The sequence below is a fragment of the Suricata suricatta genome, chromosome 1 (assembly GCF_006229205.1).
Source record: "Suricata suricatta isolate VVHF042 chromosome 1, meerkat_22Aug2017_6uvM2_HiC, whole genome shotgun sequence".
Classification (NCBI taxonomy): domain Eukaryota; kingdom Metazoa; phylum Chordata; class Mammalia; order Carnivora; family Herpestidae; genus Suricata; species Suricata suricatta.
The window spans coordinates 151,496,807-151,511,677 of NC_043700.1; the positions used below are offsets into that span (position 1 = coordinate 151,496,807).

General features: G+C 38.7%; 1 pseudogene; it reads left to right on the forward strand.

Annotated features, from left to right (window-relative positions):
• Positions 1 to 9,084: 9,084 nt before the first annotated feature.
• Positions 9,085 to 9,883, forward strand: LOC115285507 (annotated as a pseudogene).
• Positions 9,884 to 14,871: the final 4,988 nt, after the last annotated feature.

A 14,871-nucleotide genomic window follows, 5' to 3' on the forward strand; every position in this document is an offset into this window, starting at 1 on the left:
GGGTTGAAGGGGAAGGAGGAGGGGGGAAAAGAGGTGGTGGTGATGGTGGAGGGCACTTAAGGGGAAGAGCACTGGGTGTTGTATGGAAAACAATTTGACAATAAAATATTATGGAAAAAAACACAAAATTGTTCTACTATCTCATTTAGCACAGGCCGTCATCATGTCCAAGCTTTAAGGAAGACACCAAAGTTGTATATTAGAACAGACTCCAGATGTCCTTGTCAAAATATTAAATCCAGAATCATAGGTGAATAGCCCAATGGCATACATTCTCCCGTATACAGTCGTATAACCTGATCCCTCTGGTTTAGCACTCTAAATATTCACTCTCACAGATATCCCTTCAGTTCATATTGGTATGTGTTAGCAGTTGTGCAATTCCTTATAAGTTAGTCTAGTTCAGTAGTTCTACACTAGGGGTGATTTTGACCCCTAAAGGACATTCGGTAATATCTGGAGACATTTTTGGTTGTCATTACTGGGAGGATTCTACTAGCATCTAGTGGGTAGATCCTAGAGATGCTATAAACAACCTACAGCACACAGGACAGCCCTCCACAACAGAGAATTATCCAGCTCAAATGTCATAAATGCCGAAATTGAGAAAACCTCGTCTAATTCTACCTAGAGCAGGGATTGCAATCCCCCACAAAGCATGTGCTGAGATCTGACCATGGTTACAGGCTTGAGGTAATGAGGATAATGGTGTGGATATTCAGGGAAATAGGCTATATCAGGAGACACTTGCCTCAGATATATTCTTTGCAGTATTTCTGGACAAGGAGAGGCTGCTCTCCTTTATCAAGAGAAAGGAGACTGTTGGCGCAAAGGATAACAAAAAACTGAAGATTTAAGAGTATAAAGCATGTGCACACAAATGTCCTCATTCTAGATCTCAGGGTTCCATTATTTTCCTATTAGTGCCTTGGCTTTGACATGGATGATGTTTTAAGGCTGTGCATTAAGACTTCTTTGTAGCTCTGCCACCCTTATGATTATATGTCGGAGCTGATGTTTAGCATGTCTGCTCTGTGGCTCCACATCCCTAGGGGCCTTGTGGCTTTCACAGTGTGCATGATTGACTGAATATTCCCTGTCATTTTCTTTTGTTAAGATCTCCAAAGCTGTTAACAGACATCAGCCCATCTTATAATTACTATTGTTTTCATAATGCTGAAGTACCGTATCTGTCGCATAATCCAATACTTCATCTTTTGTCTGCACCTTATTCCAATCTACTACAGTTGGGAGTCTTGGTAATTGTGATGTTACTATATGCCAGGGGTTATCACCACTTGAAATTTACCATCAACCACTTACTACCAGCAGGGGTCCTTATTGTCTTGTGATCGTGATGTAGGATCAGTCTCCAAAATCCCATACTGAAAGTTTCCTTTCTAGAGCCAGTTGTAGTGCCCAGGGTCCCCTGAAAGCAGAGCCTAAGACAAAGACATACAAACATGTACTTGAGAATATGAGTTGAAGGAATAGAATGAGGGTACAAGGGAAATAAAATAAAGAGGAAAAACCAATATTATTGAAGTGACCTATGCCATGGACAAATTGGATTGATCCTATGGTACCTTCTGAGCAGCCAGAAGGTACTTATGGGATGTCTTTCAGAATTCTTCACTGGAATGAAGAAGAAAGAGGGAAATTTTTATCCATTAACTTCCTGTCTACCATATGATCGCACTACATGCTTCTAGCTGCACATGGGTGTGGAGGGCTGGTTTCTGCAGGTTTCCCATGCTATACACAGAGACCGAGAGAGACAAGATATTGTTATATTGCTCTCCAGAGAAGCTGTTGATAATCTGCATAGAATTGGTCACTGCCTAATACTTAGAATAGGAGGTGACAGTGGAAGAATATTAAATGCTGCATGAAAGCTTTCTAAACACAGCTTCTCTTGGGGTGCCTGGGTGCCTCAGTCGGCTGAGTGTCTGACTTCAGCTCAAGTCATGATCTCACAGTTCATGAATACCAGCTCTGCATTAGGTTCTGTTCTGACAGTTCAGAACTTGGAGCCTGCTTTGAATTCTGTGTCTCCCTCTCTCTCTGCCCCTCCCCTGCTCGTACTCAGTCTCTCTCTCTTGAAAATAAATAAAACATTAAAAAAAATTACAGCTTCTCTCTCAGTTTTCTCTGTTCGGGTTAATGGTATCTCTATCTTTTCAGTTGCTCAGGCCAGTCCTTGACTCTTTTCTTTCCCTCACATTCCATATCCAATTTTTTCAAGAAATTGTATTGGTTCTACCTTCAAAGTACATCCAGAATCTGACCACTTCCCACCATCTCCACGGCTACTCTTTCCTTGATTATTGACAGTATCATATCTTTCCTGAATTACTGCTGTCCACACTGTTCCTTAAAGCCTCCTATGCTCTATGTTTTTCTACCCTTATCTCCCTATGGTCTATTTTTAACAGCCTCCAGAGTGATCCTTTTTAAAATATGAGTCAAATTGTGTTCCTTTTGCTCAGAATCATCCAGTTGCTCCAGAATAAAAACCAAAGTTCTTGCAATGACCTTTAAGACTCTACACTATCTGCTCCTTTCTCCGTCCACTGGGATTTCCTCTTCTACTACCCCACTTGATCATGGAGTCCAATTCCTTAGACCTCCTTGTTCCATGAAAGGTCCAGGCAAACTGGACATTTGCACTTGCCTTTCCCTCTGCTTGGAATGATTTTCCATGAAATATCTGCATGGCTCACTACTGCATCCTTTTCAATTCTTTGTTCAAACGTTACCTAAATGAGGGCTTCCGCAATAGTCCTATTTAAAATAGTGTCCCAACTTAGCATTTTTTATCTTCCATTTTGCTTTGTTTTTCTTCATGGTTCTTATTACATCCTGGAATACTATGACTTTACGTCCTGACATATATGTTATTTGTTTACTTGCTCTTTCTTTTCTCTAGAATGGAGCTTCATGAGGCTGAGGACTTTTACTTGTTTTATTCACTGATGTATTTCCAGTTTCTAGAACTCATACCAGTGTACTGATGTTCTATGTACTATTCTAAGTGCTTTACATGTATTAACTAACAGCCTTCACAATAGTCCTTTGAGGTAAGACTCTTTTTTTTTTAAATGTTTTTTTAACATTTATTTATTTTTGAGAGAGTATGAGTGGGAGAGGGGCAGAGAGAGAGAGGGAAACACCGAATCCAAAGCAGGCTCCAGGCTCTGAGCTGTCAGCATAGAGCCTGACGCCGGGCTTGAACTCACAGACTGTAAGATCATGACCTGAGCTCAAGTCAGACGCCCAACCAACTGAGCCACGCAGGCACCCCAAGGTAAGAATCTTTATTATCCTCATTTTAAAGACTAGAAAATGGAGGCACAGATTCATTATTTAGCCTGAAGACACATAGTAAGCATGTAGTAATATTTTAATGAATGTCTCTTTATGTTACTATAATCCTCTGCATTAGGCACACCTGAGAAACAACATAAAACAGTGAAAATACATCATCACTGGGTCATGCAGAAGTAGGTCCAAGTCTGGTCTATACTGGTTCAATAACCACAGGGTAAATTAATTCTTCTCAGCCTCAATTTCCTCATTTGTAAATTCAAAATAATACATCCCATCTTTTGGAACTGTCATGCAATTTGCTGAGATATTTCTTATAAATCACTTTGGCATGGTGCTTGGCACATAGTAAGCACTCCATAACTGATAGCTGTTATTCATTGATTTAGAAGATTAAATTGGGTAGATTGATGTTCTTTAAAAAATGTGTAGTAGTACCTCAGGGTCTGAGATCTTGCTTCCTTTTCATAGACAGAAGGACACGTATATTAACATATACCACACATGAGGCAATCTCATGTTTGGATAGAATAAAATAATTTTTCCATTGTTAAAAAGCTCCATGGGAAAAGTTTCTTCCAAATGGCTAAGAGTAGTGAATATTGATGATAACAATATTGGCATGATTACTGAAGTTAAATGCTTCCTCTCTTGATACTATGCTCCAATAATGCAGAGGTGTGAAACTGTGGATTCTTAGTGATCTCAGAGCACTCAGAGTAAGCTGCACTCATTTCCCATGTTTTGGAGGCAGAAGGGAATCTCTTTCCCCTGCTTAAAATCCCTGGGGGAGGAAGAGCAGAAGTGTCCTGCTGTCTCCAGGGCTCTGCCTGATGAAACACCAATGAGTGGAAAGCACAACTGGCTTTGTGGACTTGGTTTAGTGAGAAACCATAGATGTCACACAAGTGAACTTGCGCATGGCCCACTTACACTGCAGTCCACCTGCCCTTTAATTTAAATCTGATTGATTTTGAGTGTGAAGCCGAGAGGTCTTTATATGTTTGAAGAAATCCTATGAGTTTATATAATTTCATTTTTTCCTTATTCCTAAATTTGGGGACTTTTATTATATCAGTCACTTGGATTTTTCTATTTTTTTTCTTCATATTGTTTTCTTATAATTCAATTATGCACATTTCTGTGTAAGGAAGGAAGAACAATTTCTCAGAGCTGTCAGGCCATTAGGATGAACACAAAGAAATCCAAGTAATTTTTTTGGAACAATGAGAATCACAGTGCTCCACTTTCCAGATTCTTTCTTTATAAATTGCTTTAGAAGTATCAGGATGACAGAATAGTGTCTACTAATATGTACATAGTAATTGGTGTTTGTTTTAGTTTTTATTAGAAACAGATGTTTCTATAATACTTTCTACAATACTTTTTTTTTGCAGCTTTTTAAAAGAAAGTCAGGGAGCCACTAAATGAGAATGAGAACTACCTGTACCATTATTAATTAAGTAAATATCAAAAATAAATATTAGCTAGATAACAGAGGCACATTTGAACAACGCAGAAAAGTAATGCAATAAGACATACAAATGCAAGGAAGGCAAAGGTTGGCTTGCAGAATCACATTCTGTCTCAAGGTTTTTTTTTAATACAACTGCTTTATTCAATGTACATATTGTGGGGTGATATTACAATAAAGGGCACAGTGCTAGGTTTCCAGTACACATTCAGAGAGATTCTCTCAGAAATGCAGAGATCATCTCTCATCTAATTCTGAATCTCTTCTGGGAATTGGCCACCTTGGACAAAATGTATGTAGTTTGGCTTGAAGTAGAGGTAAATATTTCTTGGTATGATTTTGTTAATATACTTGATCAGGTGCTGGACATAGGATTTTTCTCCTCTCTGCACTTGGGGCACTCAGGAACCATGCCACTGGCTAGCCTAGACCTGCACCCTAGAAGTGTAAGCAAATTATGAGAAATATAAATGAATTCATGGTCTTGACCATATTCATATTTGCTAAAAATCAGATTTAATATTGAATACTCCAACTGCTTTAAACTTGTATCCCTCTTTTATCCCAAGGCATTATTAAATTGTTTATCACTTGTATGGATCAAATTCAATGGAAAGAATTATATACTAAGTAACAAAGCCTTTAAAAAAATATCAGGACCAACTATCAATAAAAAGTTAGCTCACTGAAACAAGTTTCCAACAGCGTGGTTGAAATAAAGGATTTGTGTCTGAAATCTATGGATGCCTACAAAATGTATTTTATATTTTCTTGACAGTAGAACAAATGGAGCTTGTCAATATCGGCATTGGTGGAGAATTACAACTGTTCTGTTTGACTTAATATTATCAGTGTTAATTATAAGTTTATTATTTTTAAATATACAGCATATGTTTTTAGTGTTTATTTTTGAGAAAGAGAGCTTGTGCATGTGCACTAGTGGGGAAGTCCGGGACAGAGAGAGTGGGAGACAAGGGATCGAAAGCAGGCCCTGTACTGACAGCAGAGAGCCAGATTTGGGGCTCCAACTCATGAACTGTGAGATCATGACCTGACCCAAAGTCAGAGTCTTAACCAACTGAGCCACTCAGTAGCCCCAGTGCAGTTTATTATTTTTATATTGTCTGAGTATTCATTTAAGGGTTGTTTAAGGTAGGAAAATTTTTCATTAATGTTTCCTTTTTCCCCAATTTAAAAAAACTGTGATAAATATAACTAACATAAAATTTACCATCTTAATTATTTTAAGTGTAGAGTTCAGTGGTATGAGGTACATTCATATTGTGCAGCCAGCACCCATATCCATCTCCCTAACATTTCATCTTGCAAATCTGAAATTCTGTACCCATTAAATAATAACTGCCCCTCACCCTCTTCCCCCATCCCCTCTGGCAATCTTCATTATTCTTACTGATGTTTTCTTCTAATAGGATTTTTTAAAGTACAGCATTGGATGATTTAAAATACTACATAAGATTAAAAAATGTGTCCCTTTAAGCATTCATACATATAATATCTGAGAAGTAATTATTAATTAATAATTCATACATATAATATATGAGAAGTATTATTAATTAATAATCTCCTGGCTCAAACTTTCCCAAGAAGAGAAAAATGGCTGCTCTTGTGTCATGAATGAACTATTCTCAGAGTTTGTGGAAACAAGGCCCCAAAGTGTCCATCAGTTCTCTTTTATCAGGACTTGGCTTCACTTATTCAAGAACTGAAAGTTTCCAAGTTTCTCCCACAGCTAGCCTTCAAGGAAAGCAAGTTAGTGGACTTGCAAGATCATAGACTTATTTGCTCCTTGCTTAAAGATAAAAAATATGTATCACTTGCAAATGGGAAAAATGACAAAAATCAATCAAAGAAATAACTTTAAAATTTAGGTCTCTTTGTTATAAAAAATAAATCTGGTTTTCCAAATAAAATCTGACTTTTATATTTATAAAACAGCTGTGGGGACAGGCCCTGTATTATGTGCCATGAGGAACCCAAAGATGAAGAGCTTTTTATCATGTCTTTAAGGACTTTGAAATGAAAAGTGATGACTACTGGGTGTATCCACCTTGTGAAGCCACACTCTCATGCCCATGAAATGCCTTGGTATGAACTTAATAAAGCACACCTAAAATTACATTTTAGGTAGTGTATTATTGTACCACCTGAATAACTCCTGAGAGAGATTTCTAGAGCCCAGGCAGACAGAATGCATCCTGTGCGACCATCCATCCTCCCTATATTCATCTAGGTGAGGAGACAAAGCCAGAAGGACTTGGGCTTCCAAGAGAAGTTTGTTAGATTGTGGTATTGGTATCTATTACCCCCTTGTATTCCTATTATATACAATTACATTCTTGATATGATCTCATGGTGAGTGGAGTAGACTGGCCTGCACTTTGACTTTGGACTTGGTCCAGGGACTTGCTTTGACCAGTGGTTTGCTAGTGGACATTATGGAACAGAACTTTGAAATGTGCTTGTGTAATTGGACTTACCTTTTTAAAAAACAATTTCAAACAATTATTGTCTTTGACCATAAGGAGAAACAGTTTTGGGTAGTCATTGGTCAAAGGAGGAAGAGACATGTTGAACAAACCTGAACTCAACCTAAAGCTTGAATGCCACTCCAGCCCAGTTTAGCCAAGGCCAGCCTGGATCAGCCATATTTCAGTAAACCTAAAAATGCATGAGAAAGAGCTGGATACTTATTGTTTTTAGGCCATTCCAATTTATGGTTGTTGGTTATATGGTATTAGTGTGAAAATAACTGTTACCAACTGATGCTGACTTAGAATGTAGTCCAGGGTAGAGTGTGTGCTTGGTTAATTAATCTCCATGAGTACACATGAGGGTTTATGGAGGAGAGAGCCTTCTCCACTGCTCCAGAACTCAGCTGGGTGATCCAAAATTTCCCTTTAGATGTGGTGCTCTTCTGTGGTGTGCAACTTGAATGCCTAGATGGATGACTCTGCTGATCTTGGCAACCATGCTGTGGGAGTTTGAAACTGCTTATGGTGGTTAAGGTAAAGAGGAGTACAAGAAAACATATGTAAGAACAGAGTATAGAGAGGGGTGCCTGGGTAGCTCAGTCAGTTAAGTGTCTGACTCTTGAATTTGGCTCAGGTTATTATCCCAGGGTCATGGGATTGAACCCCATGTCCAGCTCTGCCCTAATCACGGAGCCTGCTTGAGATTCTCTCTCCCTTTGGCCCCTCCCCCATTCTCTCTCTCTCTCTCTCTCTCTCTCTCTCTCTCTTTCTCTCAAACTAAACTAAACTAAACTAAACTAAAAGAACAGAGGGTAGAGAAATAAGACATTTAAGCTTGCAGAGGAATTAAACTAAAAAAGAGTTGAAAAAGAACACAGAAAAAGCGAAGGGGAGAGAGAAGAAACAAAATAATGCTAATGTGACCAGCTTTTTAGTAAGCACCTAAAAAGTCAGACTTCCTTTATAAGGATTACATGTCAAGAAAATAAATACATATATCTTGAATGCCTCCTGTGTATAATCCAAAGAATAAGATACTATCTTTATTCTCTTCTATAAATGTAGGAAGTGGTCACTTTTATGAGAGGCAAATGTGTGAGCTATATGGACTGGTTTTTGTTAGTTGGAAAGGACAATGTGAGACATGCATGGGATATATGAGACTTTTCTAGCATATCATCATTTGAACTGCCTGTTTTGATTAAAAGGTGTACTCAAGGTTGTACTCAGCTAGAGGGTATTTCCATTTTCAATGCAAGTAGACAAGCAGGTAACTTGGTTTCAGGGAGTGAGATACCAATAACTCATTTTTCCACACTTTGATGCTGTCTGTATATGATGGCCTTGTTCATCTTTACTACTTCATAGAAGTCAACTCATATAGGGCTTGAAAAAAATTATTTTGGAAAACATTCAGCCTTCCTGAGCAATTGTAAATATAGCACAGGGTGCTCCACACTTCTTATCTAGCTTCCCCTAATGCTAACATCTCACATAACCATATTACTATTGTCAGAACTAAGAAATTAACCTTAGGGGTGCCTGGGTGGTGGCTCAGTCGGTTGAGCATCCAACTTCGGCTCAGGTCATTATCTCATGGTTTGGGATTTGAGCCCCACATTGGGCTCTGTGCAGACAGCTCAAAGCCTGGAGCCTGCTTCAAATTCTGTGTCTCCTTCTCTCTCTGCCACATCCCCACTCACACTCTGTCTCTCTCAAAAATAAATAGACATCTAACATTTTTTTTTAATAAAAGAAATTAACCTTAGCTTTCTCTTCCAGCCATCCAAGATGGTGAAAAGAAACAAGGCCTAAGGGAAGAAGGTGGCCCTGGTCCCTGCTGTTGTGAATAAACAGGAGACCAAGAAATAGTCAATCTCCTGTTTGAGAAAAGGCCCAAGAATTTTGGCATCAGACAGGACATCCAGCCCAAAAGGGACCTCACCCACTTTGTCAGATGGCTTTGCCACATCCAGCTGCGGCAGCAATGGGCTATTCTCTATAAATGTCTAAAAGTGCCTCCTGCGATTAACCAGTTTACCCAGGACTTGGACCGCCAAACAGCTACTCAACTGCTTAAGCTGGCCCACAGGTATAGACTGGAGACAAAGCAAGAGAAGAAGCAGAGATTGTCAGTGAGGGCTGAGAAGAAAGCTGCCAGCAAAGGGGATGTCCGCACTAAGAGGCTACCTGTCCTTCGAGTCGAGGTTAAAACCATCACCACCTTGGTGGAAAACAAGAAGGCTCAGCCGGTAGTGATTGCACATGATGTGGATCCCATTGAGCTGGTTGTCTTCCTACCTGCCCTGTGTCATAAGATGGGTATTTCTTACTGCATCATCCAGGGGAAGGCCAGGCTGGGGCATCTGGTCCACAGGAAGGCCTGCACCACTGTTCCTTCATACAAGTTAACTCCGAAGACAAAAGAGCCCTGGCTAAGCTGATGGAAGCTATTAGGACCAATTACAATGACAGATATGATGAGATCCACCATTGCTGGAGAGGCAACATCCTGGGTCCAAAGTCAATGACTCACATTGCTAAGTTGGAAAAGCCAAAGGCTAAAGAACTGGCCACCAAACAGGGCTAAATGTGTGCTGTTGAATGGTCTGTACATAAAAGTCATAAAAAGTTCTCTTTCAAAAAAAAATTAACCTTAGTATAATATCACTAATTAAATTATAGATCTTGTTCAGATCTTTCCTTTTTCCACCAATATCCCTTTTCTGTTCCAGGATCCATTCTAGGAGCCTATAATACTTTGAGTTGTCATATCCCCTTAAGCCTCCTCTATCTGTTCATCAGTGGTAGGGGTGTCTCCCCTTACACCTGAAATTCATTTGTTGAAGGCCTCAGCCACAGCACCTCAGAATATGACCTTATTTGGAAATAGGGCCTTTTTAGAGGTAATCAACTTAAAATGGGATCATTAGGATGGGCCTTAATCCAGCATGACTGTTGTCCTCACAAAAAGAGGCCACGGGACCTAGAGGTGTACAGAGGGAAGATGATGTGGAGGCTTCAGGAGAAGGTGGCCCTCTATAAGCTGAGGAAAGAGGCCTGGAACAGATCCCTCCTTCACAGCTCTGAGGAGCCCATCCTGCTGACCCCTTGACCTGTGACTTCTGGCCTCTAGACCTGTGAGACAATAAACTTCTGTTGCATAAGCCCCCCAGTTTGTGTTATTCGGTATGGCAGCCCTAGCAAACTAATACACTCAGTCTTTTCTTATCTTTCATGACCTTGACACTTCTGAAGATGTTACCTTATAGAATGTCTCTCAATTTGGATTTATCTGTTCTTTTCTTGTGGTTAGAATACGGTTATGAATTTAGGGGAAGAATACTACAGAGGTGATGTGCCTTCTCTGTGCAGGATGTCAGGAGCACACAATGCTGATATGTCCCATTTCTATGGGTGATGTTGACCCTGATCCCCTGGCTAAGGGGGTGTCTGGTATCTGCCACTGTAAAGTTCTCATTTGTTTCCCTTTTTAGTCAACAGATACTTTAAGGGAGTGTGAAAACTGAGGGTGTGAAAACATCCTATTTCTCTAAACTTTCACTCACACTAATTTTAACATTCATTTGTGGCTCTAGCCCACAGCAATTATTATGTGGTGTTTTAGTGGTGATTTTCTACTTCTCTTATTTTTTCTACATTTATTAGCTTCCCTCATTCCTTCTACTTTTATTATTTGGAATTATACCTTAAGGAAAATTTGTCTCTTATCCCTTCATTCATTCATTTTTATCAGTATGTGCTCATAGATACTTACTTTATCCTTTTTATTTATTTATTTATTTTATTCTTTGGGTTGTGTTCCAATACTTCCATTATTAGTTTTGTTCAAATTGTTCCAGCCCTGGCCATTGGGATCTATTTCAAGTTGTCTCCTGAGTCTTTTTCCTTCATCCATGGTTTATTTTTATTTTTTATTTTTTGGAGAGTGCTTCTTTATCCTCTGGCACAGCAAGATGTTCTGGTTTCATCTAGTATTTTCCCTGCCCAGCCCTTCTCAAGGAACTCTGGCTCCTTTTATAGGATAATGGTATTTCAAAGTGATCTTCAACTTTTTGTTTTAGAATGATAGATGCAGGTATTTTTAATGTTTTATTATGAAAAATTTTAAATGTACCCAAAAGTAGAGAGAATGGTATAATAAATTCCATGGATTCATTATCCAGTTTAATAATGACTATGCCAATCCTATATATATATTTTTCTATTTGAGAGAGGGAGAGAAAGAGATAGCATGCAAGCTTGGGAGAGGGGAAGAGGGAGAGAGAGAGAGAGAGAGAGAAAGAATGAGATTCTTAAGCAGGTTCCACATTCAGTGTGGAGTCTGATGCAGGGCTCTATCCCTCAACCTTGGGATCCTGACCTGACCTAAGCCTGGAGTATTTGAAAATAAATCCCCACTCCATGACATTTCATCAGAAAATATCCTCATATATAATTATCTTTGCTAATTTATAAGGAATTTCCCCCCCCGTCACTTTAAAAAATTTAAATACAACTTAGTTAGCATATAGTATAATGTTTATAGTAGAATTCAGTGATTCATCTCTTACATGTAACACCCAGTACTCATCCCAACAAGTGCCCTCCTTAATGCCCATCACCCATTTAAACCATCCCCCCACCCACCACCCCTCCAACAGCCCTCAGTTTTTTCTCTGTATTTAAGAGGTCCTTACTGTTTGCCTCCCTCTCTGTTTTTATCTTATTTTTCCTTCCCTTCCCCTATGCTCGTCATATAAGGACTTTTTAGTAAAACATACCCACCACATCCTTATCACACTTAATAAAATTAACAATAATTATTAATATTTAATACTCTACAAGTTCATATTTCCCTGTTTTAAAATTGTCTTTTTATAGGGTGTCTGTGTGGCTCAGTCGGCTAAGTGTCTGACTTCGGCTCAGGTCATGATCTCACAGCTTGTGAGTTCGAGCCCTGCGTTGGGCTCTGTGCTGACAGCTCAGAGCTGGAGCCTGCTTCAGATTCTTTGTCTTCTCTCTCTCTGTTCCTCCCCTGCTCATGCTCTGTCTCTCTCTAAACTAAAGTTTTAAAAAAATCAATAAAAACCTGTTTTTTTTTTACCTGATATATTCAAATCAGGGTCCAAACCAGGTCCACAATGTATTTGGATATTATATTTAAGTTTCTTTTAAAAATAAGAGAATCATAAACAGTGCTTCTCCCCACTCTCCACACTGAAAACATTGATTTGTTAGAGAAACTGAGTACCAGAGCTGTAGAATTTCATATCTTATTTTTGGGTGTCATTTAGCTTATTCCTCTCTTCTCCATATTTCCTCAGCTCAGTGGCTAGACCTAGAAGATTGATTGAATTCGGGTTCATTTTTTAGGTAGGATTCTTCCACTGGTGGTGCCATATACTTCTTACTTGATCACCTCATGAGTACCTGAGGCTGGCTGACCCATTTTTAGTGATTCTAAGATTGCTTATTTGGGTTCAGGTGGTGTCAGCTTGGTTTCTTCACTACAAAGTTTCCCAGAAGCTTTCCCTTAATGGTTTTAGCATTAATTGAGAATTGTTGTCTAAATCCATCATTTCATTAGAGATTGCAAAATGGCAATTTTCTGATTCCCATCAGTCCTACTGCATTTATTATTTGGAATTTGTCTTTAAATCTTCTCTCCATCATGTATTACCTGAAATACAGTTCCTACAGAAAAGTCTACTCACATGTTTGAGTCTTTCCTTTATTTATCAATTTCAGATGTTTCAATGATGATAAATGAGATTTTTTTGGTTTTATGAAATTTATATATATATGCTGTGTTTCATTCTATTATAGTCAATTTTTTTTGTTATACTCAGATTTCTTAATCTTAGGCCAGTGGAAGCCACTTCAAATTGGTTCCTGTGTCCTTTGACCTCAATCAACTTTGGGTTTTTTTTATGTTTTATTTTTTATTTTCTTACCTCAATAAACTTTGATAGATTCCTTTCTTCCTGGTGTATCATGATGTTCCATATTCATCTTATATGTTTTTTTGCCCCAGGCCTAGAATCAGTAATTTCTTTAAGCATTCTTTTCAGTGAGAAATAGTATTTATAGGGTGCCTGGGTGGCTCAGTGGGTTAAGGGTCTGATTCTTGATTTTGGCTCAGGTCGTGATCTAACGGTTCTTGAGTTCAAGCCCCAGCTTTGTGCTGATAGTGCAGAACCTGCTTGGGATTCTTTGCCTCCCTCTCTCTCTGCCCTTCTCCCTGCTGGTGTGCATGCTTTCTCTCTCTCAACAATAAATAAATAAACATTTAAAAAAGGAATAGTATTTATAGATGACTCCTGAATGCTAAGATATTCATTGCTCATGTCTTTGCTTCAAGGTCTAACTGGACATATCTAGAAAATGCATGCTTATTTTTTAAAAGATGAGCTTATGTTACCATTTGCAACTAAATTTACTCATTCAGGGTTTTAATTTCTTTGATTTTATTCTTATGTATTTTCTCTGTTAAGCCTGAATTCTCAGTTTCTAATGACATTAACATGATAACATATGTTTTATCACATAATATTCAATACTCTCATAATTGTGTCAGAATAACATTTTACTTCGAATGACTAACTACTAACAACTAAACTTCAGAATATGGTTTAGGTTCAGTGGATTTAGACAAGCATAGATAGTCATGTGACCACCACCCTAAGTAAGATATTTCTGAATATGGGGCACCTGTGTGGCTCAGTCGGTTAAGCCTCTAACTTTGGCTCAGGTCATGATCTCACGGCTCTTGGGTTCAATCCCCACATAGGGCCCTGTGCTGGAGCCTGCTTCAGATTTTATTTTCATCTCTTTATGCCCCTCCCCCGCTCATGCTCTGTCTCTCTCTCTCTCTCAAAAATAAGTACACATTAAAAAATATATATATTTCTGAATATGTAAATGGGCAATGGCCAGGCTACAGGGAGAAATAGAACTCTGACTTGCAGCAATCAGTTTAGGAAGCCAATTTAGTAAGTACTATAACCATCCAGGAAGTCAAACTACTATCTGTAGCAATGAAGTCTAGAAAGTCAAATGATAACCGTGTAGCAATGGGTCCCAAATGGCCTGCACTTGATTAATAATTAAGAACTTCCCTTATTTTGGCCTCTACTTCTAACTTAGGACCAACTGGAGAAAGCCGAATATGTGTCTTTAGCCAATCACCTAGGATACCCTACTTCTAGTTAGCCTGCCTACAGTTTCCCATGCCAACAGGCTTCACCCTGGGTGTTCCTAAAACCTTCACTATTTTTTACTTTGTCCCACTCCATGATACTGTATTGTGTGTTTGTGCCATTGTTTATAAAATTCACCTTCCAGTAATGGATATTTGAGCTATTTGAATGTTTTGTTCTTATAAATGATGTCACATGACTTGTGCATGTGTCATTCTGTATCTAAAATATCTTTGGGATAGAGTCCTGGGGAAAAAATTAATTTGCTGGGTCAAAGAGTAAAGGTATATGTAGCTTTGTAAGATATTGTTAAATTCCTTTCCTATAGGAATTGTACCCTTTTGCATTTCCAACAGCAATGAATGAGAGGAATTGT